The sequence below is a fragment of the Lontra canadensis genome, unplaced genomic scaffold (genome assembly GCF_010015895.1).
Source record: "Lontra canadensis isolate GAN:19392208 unplaced genomic scaffold, GSC_riverotter_1.0 scaffold1, whole genome shotgun sequence".
NCBI lineage: Eukaryota > Metazoa > Chordata > Mammalia > Carnivora > Mustelidae > Lontra > Lontra canadensis.
In genome coordinates, this window is record NW_022630995.1 from 130,106,523 (window position 1) to 130,125,510 (window position 18,988).

Below are 18,988 nucleotides of genomic sequence, written 5' to 3' on the forward strand. Positions count from 1 at the left end.
TTTCTAGTCTCATACCACATTAACACTATCAAAGAAAGATTGTTTTTATATACATCTTTTACAATCTAAAATGTGAAATATAAATAGTATCTGTATTTCCAAATATTAAATAATTTAAAAATACTTTGAGTATCCACAGGGGAGAGAAAGAGGTTAAGTTTTTTGGTCAAGATACAGAATGATTGATAGACTCTGTGCTATTTCAGTACTGAGGTCTCATATACTATCTTAGTAAACTTTACAATTAGAACTTTTTGTTTATTTCAGACAGTTTTTTGAAAAACTGAGTCCCCGAAAATCATTGAATATTTTAACAAACAGCATATGTACAAAATAACATTGCTGTCTTCAGATCCTATAACTGATTTAACCCTCCGCAATATTGGCTCCTGTCCACAAAAACAAAACAAAACAAAAACAAACAAACAAAAAACCCACAATAAAACAAAACAGGAAACATTTTAGATTTGCAAATAGGTAATTCTGGTAGCTATCTAATCTATTGAAAATCCAGACTCCATGGAGTTTTTCTTTCACAGACCCTCCTGCTCCTTCCCTAGATGTTGTCTACACATGGGGGAAGCTGAAAATGGTGCTGGTCCACATGGTGCCTTACGCTGACTCCCACTGAACTCCAGCGGAGGAGTATTTCTCCTGCCTGGTCTCCCTGTCATGTCCACCTGTATAATGTATGGCTGGTTCTCAGCAAGGTGAGGAGCTGAGAGTCCAGCCCCAGTCCACCCCTGCTGACATTTCATTGTGTGGTCGCACAGAGACTCAACCATACTCTCCATTTTGTTCTGAGCCTAGACTCTCTGCTCTATTGGTCTTGTACCCGTCAAGTTTGGCAACTACTGGGAAACTTTAAATTCATGACCAAGGACTCTGCAGGAGCTTATGAAATTCTACTCCTTCTATAGATCACTAAGAACTGAAGCAGGCAGCATGGGTTACTGAGGCCTTCTCAGCCCAGACACTCTCAGCTGCTGTATCTGTGCTGTTGTGCTCACTCTACATTGCTATAAAAGCACTCCACTTTTCGGTCTCTTTCTAGATTTTCAAATATGAACCTGCATACATTTGCCTCTATTTTTAGCTTCTCTGATCTGTCGGTGCTATATGAGTGCCCACCCCAAGTTTTTATATGACAACAGGTAAAAAAAAAAGTGAAAGAACTTGAGTCCATTCTTGCTTTTCTCTTTCTTTTCTCTCCTTTTTATTCTAAGGGCCTGTACTTCTTTCTGCCTATCAAGAATGTCCCCCAGATCTTCATTTTTCTCTTCACTGTAGCTTATAGTAAAACTGCTCAGAACATCAAGGTTTGCTTTTTTTTTTTTAAGATTTTATTTATTTATTTGGCAGACAGAGATCACAAATAGGAGGAGAGGCAGGCAGAGAGAGAGAGGGGGGAAGCAGGCTCCCCGCTGAGCAGGGATCCCAATGCAGGGCTTGATTCCAGTACCCTGAGATCACAACCTGAGCTGAAGGCAGAAGCTTAACCCACTGAGCCACCCCGATGCCCCCAAGGTTTGCTTTTGGAAGAGAAAACTTTTGTGATTTAAAAGCTTTGCCCCTCAGAGTGCTTAGCTTCAAAACTGTTGTCTTACACTAGACTCAAAACTAGGAAGTCCAAGAATGACCTCTTGTTTTTGAAAGCAATAGGTATTTTCACTTTCACTGGGACAATTTCAAGGTTTAATTTTAGTGTGTGGGGGGTGGAAATCTCCCCATAAGTGCAAATATAAACAAAGACAGAGATATTTTATCCTGGTAGAGTAACTTACATTAGTAAATGTAGAATACCTGTAAAACTTCACAGATTTTATGCTTGCTGAGAGATGAGCTTAGTCAAACTCGATAAACTAATTTGGAACTTTTAGACTACTGAACTCAAAGGAGGCAATTTCTCTACCCTAACCAGAAGTTCTTAATTGAAAGTTGAGAAGTCTGAACAGGTTGGTGGCTGGAAGTCATTAAGGGGGGAAGGAGGGATAATAGTTTTGAAAATTTTGTATGAATGATCATTTCTTCTGTGGAGACTTGGTTAGGGAATTAAACAATTTATGTTCAGTCAACTCTCCTTTGCTCGAGAGCTGATTATCTTAACTCTCCTATTCTCTTCTGGTATCTGACTTGAATACTTGTTCCATAGCATCTTTGCAAAGCAAGGCTAGGAGAAATAAATAGACATGAAATTATAAGCGGTCAACCTCATTACTTTTAACAATTATTTAAAAATATTTATTTCAGAAGAAGTGTTAAATCAAGTTTTGGTGCTTATTTAAATTATTCCTGCTGACTATGTTGCCCATTACTAGGGGTAATAAAACACTAAAACAACAGCAACAACAACAAAAACACTGGGACTGGGAAATGCACAAAGAGCAACTAAAATGATTAAATGATGAAATTTATACAAGGATTACTTCATTCAGATAGTGTTGAATACCTGCTGTGGGCCAGGAACTCTTGTAGGTGCTTTGGAAATAGCAATGAAAAATATCCCTCCTATTTATGTTTGCCTTGTGGGAGAAGGGGAGTCCATAGCAGGAGGTGGACAAACAATAAGCAATAAGAACAATAAAAAGTGAATTAGATAGTAATCACATAGTATACAGATAGATGTGTTCATTTCCTAAGACTGCCTTAACAGAGTGCTATAAGCTGGGTGGCTAAAAAAAAAAAACAAACAAACAGAAAATTATTGTCTGACAGTTCTGAAGGCTGCAAATCTGAAATCAATGTGTCCACAGGGCAACGCTCCAATGAAAACTCACAGAGGAAGCCTTCCTCGCCTCTTCCTAACTTCAGGGTTAGTCAGTGATCTTTGGTGGTTTTTGCAGGTGCATAACTAATCTCTGCCTTCACCCTCGCATGATATCCTCCCTTTGTCTATGTTCACATTTCCCTCTTCCTAGAAGGACACCAGTCATGTTGGAGGAGCCCCCACCCTTGCCACCATTCCAGTAAGACCTCATCCTAATTTAACTAATTACATTTGCAAAGACCCTATTTCCAAATAAGGTCATATTCTGAGGTCCTGGGTTAGGATTTCAGCATGTGTTTTGTAGGAGATGGGAGGGGGTTGCAGTTCAACTCATAGCAATATAGTAGTGAATATGAGTAATGATAAAAGCCTTAGAAAGATAAAGAGGAGAGTCAGAAAGGGTGTGCATTTGGCAAGAGAAGTAGGAGAGTTGGAGGTAATTTCTAATGGGATGCATCCATAATCCTCATTGAAAAGAGAGCTTTTGTGCAAAGATTTGAAAAAGGCAAGAAGTTAGCTGGGTGGCAGTAAGGAAAAAGAGCACTCAAGACAGAAAATACAGCCAATGCAAAGGCCCTGAAGTTCGAGCACATTTCATGGGTTAAAGAACAGGAAGGAAATCACTGAAGCTGGAGTATAGTCAAGAGAGAGAGATGAGATAAGGAGCTAATTCAAGGACAGCTCTTATAGGTTCTTAAAGACATTCAGAAGGACGTTGATTTTTACTCTTCAGAAAATTGAGAGCTATTGTGATTTTGGCCACAGATAGGATAAAATATGATTTACATTTAAAAGGATCACTCTAGCTATGAGAAGAGACTATGTTCCTCTGTCTTTTTTTACGATGTCAAGCAAACATGAGTGTTTGATATCTATCTATCATCTATCATCTATCTAGCTATCTAGATATATATATTAAGGCATTAAGCATACATGTATATGTGTGTGGGTGTAAAAAGAGAGAGACATTAAGCATTCCTTTTTCCTAAAATAATATATATGTATATGCATGTGTATGTTTTTAATTCCATAATTTCTTTTACATTTTTTACATTAAATACATTAATGAAAAGATGTTCTCCTTTATCTATTATTTGGTTACCCAATGGTATAGTTCTTTCAGGAAAGAGAAGATGCATGCTTAATACTATCTATCTATTTCCCAGGTGTCAGAAAGTGATCAGCACATGGATTTGAACACATTTGATAGGTTTGGATCCATTGCCTTTATTTTCATCATTGAAGAAGTTCAAATAGTTTCATCTTTGGCCAGTGAAAGCTTCTGTAAGTTGGCGCTGGGTCATTTTTTTTTTTTTAAGCCTAGTATTTATGACTGTTACCTTGGGAAGATCAGGTCCAATAAAGGCTACTCATCTACATCAGATGTGGAACTCCATTATGCACATTCTAAATCATAGAGGATTAAGAGAAAATTTGAAGGAATAAGAGTTTCTCAACTATGGGGTTTCAAATCTCTCTTCCTATCTCTCAGAAGGTATACTAAGGCATTGAATTTCAAGAGCTAGACAGTATAATATAGAACCTAGATAATTTAAGAAGTAACCTTTACACATAGTATAGTGGCCAGAGTCCTTCACTACTCTCAAATTTACCATGGAAACGTTTTTGAGGATAGTGATTTAAGGAAAACTGTTTCTCTACACACAGAACATTTTGACACCAAATGTGTGGGATTTTCTCTCACACTAACCACCATTTCTCCAACTCTTAGAGTATTAGTTGGGTGTTCTACAGTTTAACTCAATTCTGACACTAACCACCTGGAATTAGCACAGATCTCACAAGCAAGGGCTTGATCCCACAAAACTGCTCCCACTTCAGACACTATTTGTAAATCTCATGTTGTCAACCAATTCACTATAAACCCTAGGTTCTTACAATCCCTCCTTAGGTTTGATAATTTGTTATAACGGCTCACAAAACTCAGAGAAATTACTTATTTACATTTATTGGTTTATTATAAAAGGTATTATACAGTATACAGATAAGTAGCCAAATGAAGATGTATATAGGAAAAGGTCTGGAGGGGTCGCAAGCCCCGGAGTTCTGTCCATGTGGAGTTGGAGTGTTCCGCTCTCCCAGCATGTGGATACATTCACCAAAGGAGAAATCCTTCAAACCCATAATTTAGAGATTGTTGTGGAGGCTTCCTCATGTATGCACGACCAATTATTAACTCAATTCCCAGCCCCTCGTACCTCCCCAGAGGATGGGAAGGTGAGATTGAAAGTTCTAAGTGTCTTTTTTCCCCCTCTTTTTTTTTTTTTTTTTTTTTTTATAGACAGAGGGAGTGCTTGAGAGAGGGTGGGGAGGAGCAGAGGGAGAGGGAGAGAGAGAATTTCAAGCAGGCTAGGTGCTGAGTGTAGAGCCTGTGGAGCCCAAAGATCTCACAACCAGGAGATCATGACCTGAGCTGAAATCAAGAGTCTGTTGCTTAACAAACTGAGTCATCCAGGGCCTCCTGAAAGTTCCAAGCTTCTAATAATTGTGGCTTGTGGTTTCTGGTGACTAGCCCCCATCCTGAAGCTATCCAGAAGCCTACCAAGAGTTGCCTCGCTAGAACATAAGACATTTCTATCATCCAGGAAATTCCCAGGGATTTAGGGGCTCCATGTAAGAACCTCTTAACAACCCCATCACTCAGAAAACTACAAGGGTTTTAGGAGCTTTGTGTCAGGAACATGGGCAGAGATCAAATACAGATTTCATTTTATTTCACAGTGATAATTCCAACATATTATGACTATATCTACTTACACATCATACATTAAGACTTCTTTTTCCTAGTATTCCATCCTAAATACATGTAAAAAAAAATTCTTATCTACAATTGCTGACCTGATATAATCTAAACTTACATAAAGCTCTGTATAAGCTTTATTTATAACACTTAGTAGATATATTCATGCATTTTGCTGCAGAAATATTAATATTTTCTATTGTAGAATGCTACCCCAGACCATACTAAAGGTACTAAATAATAGAAGGTAGGATCTCCTGATATTAATATCTTTTAAACACACCTGACTTCAGAGTTATGGATGAAGTTTTGAGGTTATATAATGTATATGCCTACTACTTACTTATTCCCTATCAACCACATTTTAGTAAATTTCTTTGAATAATCTCTTTATCCCGTGTGTGTGTGTGTGTGTGTGTGTATTATTATTATTATTTTTAAATTCCTAAGTCTATTCTACTTCTAAACTTCACATCCTTTTCTTGGATGCTACTTTGGGTGACCAACTATCATTTAAACTCACTAATCCTTGAGATAAGACCTCTAGAATGGCAATCACGTTTGTCAGGCAAAGTCAAAATTAGTCTTGGGTGCTTAGACACCACATAGTTGTAAAGGCTCCTCTGGTCTCTGGAGGGAGGCGTGCAATGACTGGTGATCAGCACCTTCCCTGGAGGAAGAGAAGCCAGAACAGAGAACAGCATTATTGTTGATCATTCTCTAGTTGATTCGCTAAACCAGGCACAATCTCTAGTATGTCTTAAAACGTATTGAATTGAAACAGCACTTAATAGCACAATGTTAGTATTTAGCATGATTGAAAAATAGAGTAGTCATTCATCATTACCTTCATCATCATCATCATCAACAACAATAGATGCTTACTAGCACTGAAGGTGCTTTACATGAATGGTCTCATTTTCTACTTTGCCTACAAGGACCATTCTATCTGGTACTGCTTTGACCCAGTGTATCTTTGTTGTGGTCTACAGACCTTCATGGAACTCATGGAAGTGTTTTGGGCCATTGAAATCATTAAGGATACAAATAGGTGCTGTTCAAGTGTCTATTAAAAATAATATTCATTATGTCATCAATCTCCTTTCTTTTAACAGAAGAGTTTTGAGAGATCCCACATGCATACTGAGTAGGTAGGTGGTGTAGGTAGGTGTAAGCCAAAGAGGTAGGTGGTGTAAGCCAAAAGAGCATGCCAGTAGCACAGTAAGTCGGTTGAAAAAGCACTCAGCTGAACACTCTAAACCACCGTGGTACTTTTCACCTTTACAAAGTTTGTAACTGTTTTTAGTCTGATACTCAAGTTGATTCATATAGACTGTTGTTTCAGAGAAGCATAAGGAGCACTGTGTCAGATTGCAAGTTATTGAGAGGGAGGAACATGATAAGTGTTACAAATTTGTCTCAAGATGCTATTCAACAGCTTTAAAAATTGCATTATCTAATTAAAAATTTCATATACCAAATTAAGATGTCTCTACAACTAATGAAAACACTGTAAAAATAGAAAATAATTGGGCCCATTTGGTGTTTGGCTTATTGGGAATAAAGATGATCTAAATCCATGGAGAAGTGTTGGAGTAAAGTGCTCTAAATTGAATCATCTAGAATCAAAATGCAAAAATATTTATTAAAAAGTTGAATTTATGAAGTGCAAATTGAAATAGTTTGAAATATCAGGTTATAAAAGCAGTGAGTTTTGTGTGTGTGTGTGTGTGTGTGTGTGTGTGTGTGTGTGTTGGTATATGATTGACTTCACAAACCTTTAGTTGCATCTAAATCTATAGGTTAATATTTACCTACTATTAAAAGTATAACTTTCATTTGTGAATTTGTAAAGTTATTCTGACTTATTTTAAACTAAGTTAGAGTATGTATTAGATGTAAAAAAAAATCTAAATCTCTCTAGATATATAGTGGATATTGTTAAAGTTCATTAAGAATAATGCTTCCTTTTCCCATAAAATAAAATAATAAAATAAAAGGTTATATCGAACAGTAGCTATGGCAGTATCTATAAATATTCTTGTTGTGTATATGTACATAGTGCTGAGCTAGGAGTTTTTATGACAGTTCAGGAGATAGGAAAAAAGGGGCAAAGCGATTCACTGTAACTTGTGCTTTTTGATTATTTTCTTTTTTCTCCATTCAAGTCCACTGACTCAGGCTTCCCACACTCAATAATAACTGATTTGAAGTCCTCTTCCTCCAATTGATCTGTCTCACCTCTCTTTTCTCCTAGAGTTAACCGAGCATCTTTTGTTTCATTGTTATCTGTTATACTTTTCCTACTTCTTTTCCTTGTATTCTATTGTGCACCCCGATTAAGGTTGTGACAGATTGCTCCCTGTCCTCATTTTGATGATTTTCCTTAAAGAATAGGATTCTTACCAGAAAGAGTTTCCTTTTTTGACTTATTAGAACATGATAATGAAAAGATTTGATTTAAGTGGAATCTAACTCTGTTTTCATAAAAGCTTTTGGTCAGAAACCGTAACACACTTGGGATGACCATACTGACAATCTCAGGATTTAGATAGCTGATGCTTGAATTCAGACTCTCCCTTCTATTCCTAAATGCTTAAAGGAATATATGTCAACTCTTTCTGTCTATACTTTACCAAAACCCAAGTGTCTTTGCTTCCTGTCCTCCATCAAGACAGGTCACGTCAGGCATGCATAAATAGCTAGACTTTTCTAATTCTATTTGCAAATATTTTAAGAGCTGCAGTAATTTGATGTGTAAAGCAAAAGTAGTAGAGATGGGGGAAGGATGATATGGAGACACAGGTAATCCAAAGATAATGTCCACCTGACTTTGCTATGCCTTTTTCATTTTGGAAAACTTACTGTTTTTTTAAAAAAAATACTCACTTAGACTCTTGATAAAATAGGTATGTTTATTAACTTGAGTACACTATGCCAGGTAACAGTAAGGAGTGGTAGAGAGAATCCCTCTTGCTACTTCAGTGGACGAGGAAGGGTTTGGAGTGGTTAATACCAGACACAGATATTCCCATCATGTCATTTTCAGGTAGCTACAGAAAATCTAACTACCTGAGAAAAAAGTCAACTCATCTGCAGTATACTCATTTTATTCCTATTTCAACAACCATATTAAAATTTTTTTTATTAAAGACTTTACTCTGGGTGTTATATGTAAACGATGAATGTTAGAACACTACATCAAAAACTAATGATGTATTGTACGGTGACTAACATAACACGATAAAAAAAGAGTTGAGAGAGAGAGAGAGAGAGAGAACACGAGTGGGGGAAGGGCAGAAGGCGAAGCAGACTTACCACTGAGCAGGGAGCCAGACAAGGTCTTGATCCCAGGACCCTGGGATCGTGACCTGAGCCAAAGGTGGGTGCCTAACCAACTGTACCACCCAGGTGCCCCTGGGCAATTTTTGTTATTTCATTTTATTATGAACCATACTATTGTTTAATTCTTAATGCTTGTAATTATTGTTACTTTTTAAGCTCTTATGTGTATTTTCTTTGATTTATGCTTTAGGTAAATTAGGTGTTACAAAAGCGTATCGTTTTCTCTTTTCTGGTTATCACAAATAATTTTCACAATCATTTCCTGCTCAGGGTAAGCCCACCTCTCAGGTGTGGTGACAAGGGCAGGAAGAGCAGGCTAAATAACAGATTCCCCACCCTAGAGGTGGCAAGTGTAATGGGGAATCTGTTATAACACGAGAATAACCCCCTGCTTTTTTCCATACCACAGTTCTCTTCAAACATAAGTGTCAATTTCATCATGAACACGTATAGTTGCTAGAACTGCCTTGAACCAACAAAAAATCCCAAGAGGAGGAGGAATTCTCCAGGAACTAGAAAAAACATGCTTGAATTTACTCCTGACAGTGCTATTTCAGTTGTTCATATTTGGACTTATAAAACCACAGCATATAATCGATGCCATTAAATACAGGGAGCAGTAGAATGTCTAATGCCAGGTGATTTTCTTGTAAGCATGAGTAAACCATATATCCAAAGAACCAGATTTTTGTTTTCAATAATATATAGAAACCACTAGATTATTATGCTGCTCTGCCTAATTTTTCGCTGTCCTTGTAATTTTTTTGATGTGAACCTAGGACCAAATTTATATTTTAAAATGTTATTTGAACTTATTTATATATCATAGTGTCAATTTTGATTCACATCATCTTATTTTTCAATGTTAGGAATACTCTTTCTTTTCATAATTACTTAATCTCAGATAATTTTGACTTTCTTTAAAGTATTTTGACCATTTAGCCAGAAGCACATAATTATATAGAAAATCAACTTTAATGTTAACAAAATTTGAAAAAGATAATTTATTCTTATATATAGTAGTCTTCAGATATAAAGAAAAATATGTTGTTTAACCACATGAAATTACCAGCAGTTATTTTGATCTATAAAAAAATGGATACTGTAAGCTTCAATCTATAAATAAAAATCCAGAAAACATCCAACATCAGCAAGGCATAGAGGTTTAAAACCAAATCTCAAAGGAAACTTATTTCCTTCAACTTTTTCCTTTTTCTGATGTTTTAAGTAGGTTTATCAGATATGAAAAAAATCTAAGTTATATTGAGCTATATTGAGTTGAGTGTTAAGATACATATGACAGGAGGGAGCCAGGGAAACTTTTTTTTTTTTTTTTTTTAGATTTATTTATTTGAGAGTGTGTGAGAGCAGTGGCAGGGCAGAGGGAGAGGGAGAGAGAGAGAATCTGCAGTAAACTCCCCACTGAACATGGAGCCCATTGTGAGGCTTGATCTAAAGACCTTGAGATCATGACCTGAGCTGAAATCAAGAGATAGGCAACTTAACCGACTGAGTGACACAGGTGTCCCTGGAGCTAGGGAGTCTTGAGAATATTTCGTTAGAGTATAACCTCCATGATGGTAGAGATTTGTATAATTATACCAATATAAATTATTCGTCAGTATATGCTCAGAGTCTTTTACAGTGCCTGACATTGAACAGGTGATAATTAAGTGTTGTAAGACCAAATCTGTGAACAGACATATTGCAAGTTCTCACAAAGAATTAAATATATTTTGGGAGTTGAGAGGTTCCATGAAGCACTGGGGTGGGGGACGGGGTCTCATCACAAGACACTGAATCTTCAATCTACAGGTTTGCCACCGAGATGATTCAACTATTTTCCATGTGTCTGCTTCTTTCTGTACAACTATAAGCTCTTTATGCATTCAGTCTCCATATTTCATTCCCTTCTGTTCCCTTCCTGCTTTCTCCAAACTTCAACTTGCTATGACTCTCCCCTCTTCTCAACCCCAATTTCCCCTGATCATCTCAAATGTTATCACATCACATAGCATCTCTCAATTGCACTCTGTTAACATTACTTAGTAATGTTGCTAATTGCTTTATTTTTTTCATAATTGAGGCCAGGCTTCCTATCGGCCTACCTACATTGTGCTTTTAGACATTGTAGGGACCAAATTTACCAAAAACAAAAACAAAAACAAACAAAACAAAAAAACAGTGTTTGGGTTATCCTTTATTACCCTTAGACTAGAGATTGGAAGTCCAAAGTGGTAAATCAAGAGATGAGAGAAAAAATCAGCCAGTGTGAAAATTCCTGTGGCAAGTGTAATGAGATACTCTAGGCTAATGAATGCCATGTTCAGTCTTTTATTGCCAGCTGTGCTGCACTTCCTCATTATCACCTCCTCATTTCCTGAAGAAAATCTACAAAACACTAGTTTTGAGCTCACAGAGGGGATAAATGAATGATATTCTATGTCAGGGGAGTTCCAGCTATAGAAAGAAAGTAGAAGCTACATGAGCAAAGAACATTGGTGAGAAGACAAACAATAAGGGGAAGCAATCTTCAGCATATATTAACTTGGGAGCAGATAAGAGTGGGGGAAAGAAAACATTTGCTCCCCAAATGTTAGAAGAAGTTGGTTTTTAAAAAGTTATGCATACCACCCCCATGCTTCTTGTATTTCTCTGTGGTTGACACAATTTTACCCACTCTTTTGTCCTAGTTTGCTTAAGCTTTCTCCATTCTGCCTCAGTACTGATGTTGTTTTTATTGGACAAAATAAAAATAAAATCTCCTGCCAACCCACTGTATCCTTTCTACAAAGGCAGAAAAGAATTTAGTGGTTTTATTACCAAATAAGCATTAAACTAGACTTGATGTGCATCACAGGCAATTTGCTACAAAGATGGTGAAGACGGAAGGAAATCTCAACCTTTTATAAAAATAGGAGGGGAGATGCAATCCATTACCTAAACAACTTCAAGATAAATGACAACTTGGGGATCCTGGATGGCTCAGTCATTGAACAGCAGCCTTCAGCTCAGGTCATGATCCCAGAGTTGTGGGATTGAACCCTGCATCCACCTCCCTGCTCAGAGGGAGGTCTGCTTCTCCTTCTCCCTCTACTGTTCCCCCTGCCTCTGTGCTCTAAATATGTGTGTGTGTGTGTGTGTGTGTGTGTGTGTGTGTGTGTGTACACACACATACATACATATATATAAATGATAATTTGCTTATAGGTGAGAGGACTCAACAGAATCCTTTTGTTCTGCGTAGTTCATCTTAAATTCACTCAGTATTGATGTGACATCTGGGTTGGCTAATTGTCTTTAACTAACAGAACATAGAATGCCATGTAGCTCTACAACAAGAAGACCCTGATGACTTGGAGCCATGCACGTAAGGTAAACTCACATGGAGACAGGAGCTAGGGCGCTATCTTCTTTGATGGTTTCGATTCAAAGAGTGGGCTCTGATGCCTTTATGAAAAACTTTCTTGGCTTATAAAATTGACAAGAGGATTTTCCCCCCTTATTTATTTATTTATTAACATATAATGTATTATTTGCTTCAGGAGTACAGGTCTGTGAATCATCAGTCTTACACAATTCACAGCACTCACCATAGCACATACTCCCCAATGTCCATTACCCAGGTACCTTTCTCTTAGTTTTTCAAAAAAAGCGTTGCAAATTAAAGCAACAGAGAATTTACAATGACAATTTTAAAGGAAAAGCTCTAAGAAAAGAGAAGGAGATCTCTTTCTTTTGATACCAGAAAAAAATCCTTTTTTTTTTTTTTTTTAAGAATTGTTTTAACCCTTAGGATGCATGAGAATGGTTCACAGAAGGGGGCAATCTCCCTTTCCCCCTGGGTTATTTAAAAGTACTGGAAGATTTTTTGGTTGTCATAACTAGGGTAGACCTCTAAAGCATAGAGGCCAGGGATGTTGCTAAACATCCTTTAGAACACAAGACAATCCTCACAACAAGGAATTATTCAACCCAATATATCAGTAGTGCTGAAGTTGGGCAAGCCTGTTCTCCTACAAGGGGAGTAAGCACATAATTTATCCTCTACACTGCAACACTTTGTAGAATGAGAAGATGGCATCATTAATAATAAGGCTAGGACAGTGTTCATTGTGTATATATGAATATGATGTATAGTTACTTTGTCCATAAACCAGTTGCCAATGATTTGACTGTCAAGAATGATGCTCAGAACACTTCCCTTATTGACAAAGTCCCTCAGGATATGCCCATGAGTATTTAACAATTGACTTCCTGCAGGGGAGTGGGAGTGCCCTGGTTAGTAGTGTCTGTGATTTGGGGAGTGTAAACACTGCCAACTTGGTCAATTTCAGACTATCAACAAGACCTCATTAAATGTGGACTTGGGACGAGAGGCACAGCAGCACACCACTATCTGGTATTTTCACCATACAGATTCAAAAGACATAAATAACCACAAGAACAAATAGTAAAATTGTTAGAAAGTGATAAATTTGGAATATCTAACACCTTTGTCTTTAATAGTATTTATTTAATTATGTTTATGTATTTCTTAATAATGGCTGTTTTTTTAAATTCCCAGGTAAATTTGACAATAAGATTTCATGAGATGGTGCAGGCTGACTCCAATCCACCTCTACAGCTTATTTTATGACATAACTGGAAATAAGAATTCCCTTCTGAGCTCTTAGGATATGTAAAATAAATATAAAGGGTGAGCTCTTGTTTTTGCTGCTTCTCACACCAGGCGCCCTGCAGCCCAAATCCTTCCCATTCTCCCTTATTCCCACATGAAAGAGGAGAATTCGCTTATTTTTTTTCCCTAAGATTTTATTTATTTATTTGAGAGAGAGAGAGAGAGCACGAGCAGGACAAGGGGCAGAGGGAGAGGGAGAAGCAGGCTCCCTGCTCAGCATGTGGGATGTGGGACTGGATCCCAGGACCTTGAAATCATGACCTGAGCCAGAGGCAGACGCTTAACCAACTGAGCCATCCAGGCATCCCTGGAGAATTCACTAATTTAATTGTTCAAAGCTCAGGGCATCTGTTGAACTGTACTCTGTCAGTGAAAGGAAAAACTTCCTCAAAAGCAGGAATTTAGGGGGGGTGGGAGGTTGGGGGAACCAAGTGGTGGGTATTAGAGAGGGCACGGATTACATGGAGCACTGGGTGTGGTACAAAAACAATGAATACTGTTGTGCTGAAAATTTTAAAAAAATGATTTAATAAATAAATAAATAAATAAATAAATATCACCAAAAAAAAAAAAAAAAAGCAGGTATTTAGGCTCCACAGATCTCTGTTGCATCCTGCCCCAGGGTCCAAACTGGCAAACCCAGAGATGAGAAGAGAAAAAGCTGGCATGTGAGAAAGTCCCAGTGTCAGAATCCAAATTTCACATTATCTGGAAAAAGTCCTTACAGTCTGTATAAAGTCGTGGCCACTTCTTAATTGCACCATGAGACAAGCCCAGCATTACCATAGTATATTAATATTGCCAAACTTGATTGCTAACATTTCATTAAACTTGACACACTTACGTTAGTTCCATTTTAATTTTATTTCTGTTTCAATAAACATGATGTTTGGCAAAAAGAACTGTGAAAAATATTTAAAAGATTAAAATGATATTTGTATAGTAATATAAACCATATTATTAATGTATTGATTAAGTAGTTAGTTATAATACTTTCTATAATTTTCTATAAGGTGCTCCTTTTGGTTGTAGAAAACTATACATCCATCTAAAACAAGCATCCTTAAAGAGGTTGATTTTTTTATTTACAAATTTTCAAATTCTTTTCTGGTCTCATACCATTCAGATTTTGTCCCAAAAACATTTTTTTTAAAGATTCTATTCATTTATTCGGGATATGGAGAGAGCACAAGAGAGAGAGTACCAGCAGGAGGAGGGGCAGAGGGAGAGGGAGAAGCGGGCTCCCTGCTAAGCAGGGAGCCTGATGTGGGGCTGGATCCCAGGACCCCGGGATCATGACGCGAGCTGAAGGCAGATGCTTACCTGATTGAGCCACCCAGGCACCACCTAAAAACATTTTTTTTTAAATGCCAAAAACATTTTTTGAAAAATCTAGTTTTTAAAAACAGATTCAAATGAGTTAATATACACTTTTCTTACAATAAAAATTTTTCTTTATTTGGTTATTACTGTCTCCTGACCTAATGTTGCATATGTGTCTTACCTAGTTTATCCTATGTCAAACATTCCAGGGGGATTTTCCATCTTAAAGGACTAAACAATTCATTTTGTTTAATTAAAAAGACTTATTTGTTGCTGAAGTCTAATGTCCTACACAAATCATGGGTGTTCAGTTTCGCTAATTGTCACAAAAGGAGCACATCCAAATAATCACCACTCAGATCAAGCTAGGGTAACTTTCTGATGGCAGAAGCTTATCTTGTTCTGGTCACCACAGCTGTCTTTTCTTCTAAGGTCATTACCATTCTGGTTCCTAATATTATAAATTAATTTTAGCTATTTTTTATCTTTATATAAATAAATTCATATAAACTATTACTCTTTTGTATCTACCTTCGTCATCTCACATTATCTATGTGAGATTCTTTTACTTTGCTGCGTATAATAGTTTATTTATTTTCATTGCTATTGTGTTCCATTGGATGAATACAGAGCAATTTATTCATTCTAGAATTGATGGACATGTGGGTTGTTTCTGGTTTGAATTATTCCAAGTAGTGCTGCTATGATCATTTTTGCACTTGTTTTTTGATTAACATATTGTACACATTTTGGCTGAGTATACACCTAGGAATAGAATTGCTGAATTCTAGGTACACATGATCCACTTTAGTTGATCTTGCTGAAGAGTTTTCCAAAGTGATTATACATGTGTTCATTCCTATCATCCTAGAGGTGTAGGAGTGTTCTATTTGCTCCAGATACTTGCCTGCATGGGATATTGTCAAGCTTTTCATTTTCATGTTTTTATTTATAAATTTTAGCTATTCCTGGGGTACCTGGGTGGCTCGGTCAGTTAAGTGCCCAACTCTTGGTTTTGGTCCAGGTCATGATCTCAGGGTCCTGGGACTGAGCCTGCATCAGGCTCTGCACTCATGTGGATTCTGCTGGCAACTCTCCCTCCTTCTCTCCCTCTGCCCTTCCCACTCTTGTTCACTTTCTTGCTCTCAAAAAAAAAAAATAAATAAATCTTTAAAAAAGAAACCCATAGTTTAAAAAAAAGCAAAAAAAATTCATTTTAGTCCTTCCTAAGGGTATCTAATGATATCACAGTATGGTTTTAATTTGCCTTTTTCTGATGATTAATAAAGTGGCACATTTTAAAATGTATTTTTTAGTTATTTGAATATTCTTCTTTGTGAAAGCTTATCAAGTTTTTTTTCCCCATTTTTATATTGGATGTCCTGTCTTTATTTACTGATTGTTCTTTATGTATTCCTTATATCAATATAGACCTTCTGTGTTCTCTCACTTTATCTTTTCACTTTTTTATTTAATAGAGGTTCCTAATTTACCTAATTTGAATCAATTAATCTCCTTTATGTTAAGTTGTTTTTTTATGAGAAAAATCTGAGAAATTTTTCCCTAAGGTCACAAAGATCTTATATTTTTTCCCCTTAGCTCTGATAAGATTCTATGTTTAGAAGGTAAATTCTTCCTATATGTTTTTTGTCTTGATTAGTCTTTCCCCTTTGAATTTTTTAAAAGATTTTATTTATTTATTTTTGAGAGAGAGAGAGAGTTTGGGGGGTAGGGGCAGAGGGAGAAGCAAGCTCTCTGCTGAGCAGGAAGCCCTATGCAAGACTTGATGCCAGGACCCTGGGATCCTGACCTGAGCTAAAGGCAGACGCTTATTTGACTGAACCACCCAGGTGTCCCTCCCCTTTGCATTTCTATAACAAATTTTAGAATTTCCACAATAGAATTACAATAATAATGTATTTTGTTATGCCATTTTGAATAATGAATAGGATTACAATCAACCTATAAATCAGTTTTAATTAGAATTGACACCATTACAGTATTAAATTTTCAGATTCATAAATATTTACTCAAGTAATCTTTTATTTTTTCAGCTGTGTGTTATAGTTTTCAGAATAGCAGTTTTGCACATCTTTTAGATTTATTTCTAAGTATTTGGTGATTTTCAATGTGATTTTCAATGTTAATTTTAAAATCATAAACATTTTATTTTTGGTGTTCATTGCTAGTATATAAAGATTTTCTTTTTATTTTGACTTTCTTACCAGTAAACATTCAATTTTATGTATAAATTTAGAGATTTATGTGAATTATTTTAGATTTCCTACAGATACCATTATGTGATCTGCAAATATTGATAGTTTTATTTCTTTCTTTCTCATCCTCATATATTTTGTTTATTGTCCTTCACTTATTACATGAAATCCTCCACTACAATATTAACAGATTTAGTGATTGCAAGTCCCCTCACCTTGCTGCCAATCCCAGGGGAAGAGAATTCATACCTAATTTCTATGAACATGGCAAACTCTATGGTGGGTATGCAAAACCTAAAATTGGATGAAAAAATAAAAACTTGCCGTGATACTTCCACTGTTCCATCCCAGGTACCATTCTGATAAAATACAACTTGTGTCCTATTCACTTCACCTGAATTATGAGATGAAATTTGAGGGGTATTTGAAATATACTCAGACTAGTGGCCAGATTAAAGTGTTTGTGCCAGTGTTTTGGTATTTTCTTTATCGTTGTAAGTCAGTGCAGCTTACTGATCTCAATCAGTTTTAGAGACTAATCTCATACTTATTTGAACTGTGGTACTAGATATCTGTATCCCTAAAAATGATGCAGTCACTATTATTTTAGTTTGTTCGTTTTCCCCTGAGTCAATTTAGTAGCCAAGGTTAGTGGCAACTATAGACTGGACCAGTGCAGGCCTAGATCTGTAGCTCACCAGACTCATTTATGTGTAGCCTTAGCGTGAGGGACCTATTTCTCTGAACCTCAGTGTCTCAGTCTATTAAAGAGGTAGAAGAGTAAGCATATAGGTAAATGTGATTAATAATCAAGATAAGCCAAGAAACCACCTAGCATAATGTTTGAGACAATGACAAGGTCCCAAATAAAAATTATTTATTATTCATCATAAAGGCAATAATAAAATATGTCTGAATTAATACAATATAATATGATAAAAACCAGACGTACCGATTATAAACTATGTAAATACACAGAATACGTTCACACCTCTGGTAAGTTACTACCTCTGAAAATAAGTTCCCACATTTATAAAGTAAATAATAATACTAACCGTACAGAATTAAAATTGAAAATTAAAGGAGATTGTATATAAAAGAAATAGCACAGCGTCACCTGGGTGGCTCAGTCGGTCTTGTCCTGAGATTGAGCCCTGTTCTGGGTTAAGGTCTGGGCTGGAGCCTGCTTGAAATTTCCTCTCTCTCTCCATCTGCCCGTCTCCCAACTTCCCTCCCTCTCTAACAATAGCAAAGCTTCTGTACATGAGAAGCCTGCAATCAAAGGTAGCTGTTGAAGTATCAGTGCTGTTAAACGTTGTGAAGATTAAGCGGGGGGATGGAAGGCCCCTAACAGGGTGCCTGAACTAGGAAGTGTTAAAATTGTTCCCTGTTGCAATACCACCATGTCTACCTTCACCACGACTACTGCTAAAGATTGAGGCTGCAATTCCAAACGTCTAAAGGTCAGAGTCACACATTTGAGTGGAGGGTGTGAATGGGACAAAAGAACCCCTGAAATTTTCTGGAGTCTCTGCATACTCACCTGTAGATTGAGTTCTCATTGATACACTTATCTTTTCAAAATGCATTTCTTTTGTTTTTGTTTTTGTTTTTAAGTCCCTATATAGAAACAAGATCTCATGTGTTTGTCATCTCAAAGATACTACTTGGGCTTTCCACAAAAAGCTGTTCAAAACTGACTACCCAGGTGTACTCACCAAAACTCTGCAAGACCATGACTGTTACTGGTTGGAAATTTGAAAGCCTGTGCATTTTCTTCTCTTCAGCATCTCTAACCCGCTGGTAATCGTATTGTCTGGACTCCAGTAAGCTTCCCTGCTTCTTACTTAATGAGCTAGGACCTTTATTTCCTGAACAAGAGTAGGCACACGTGA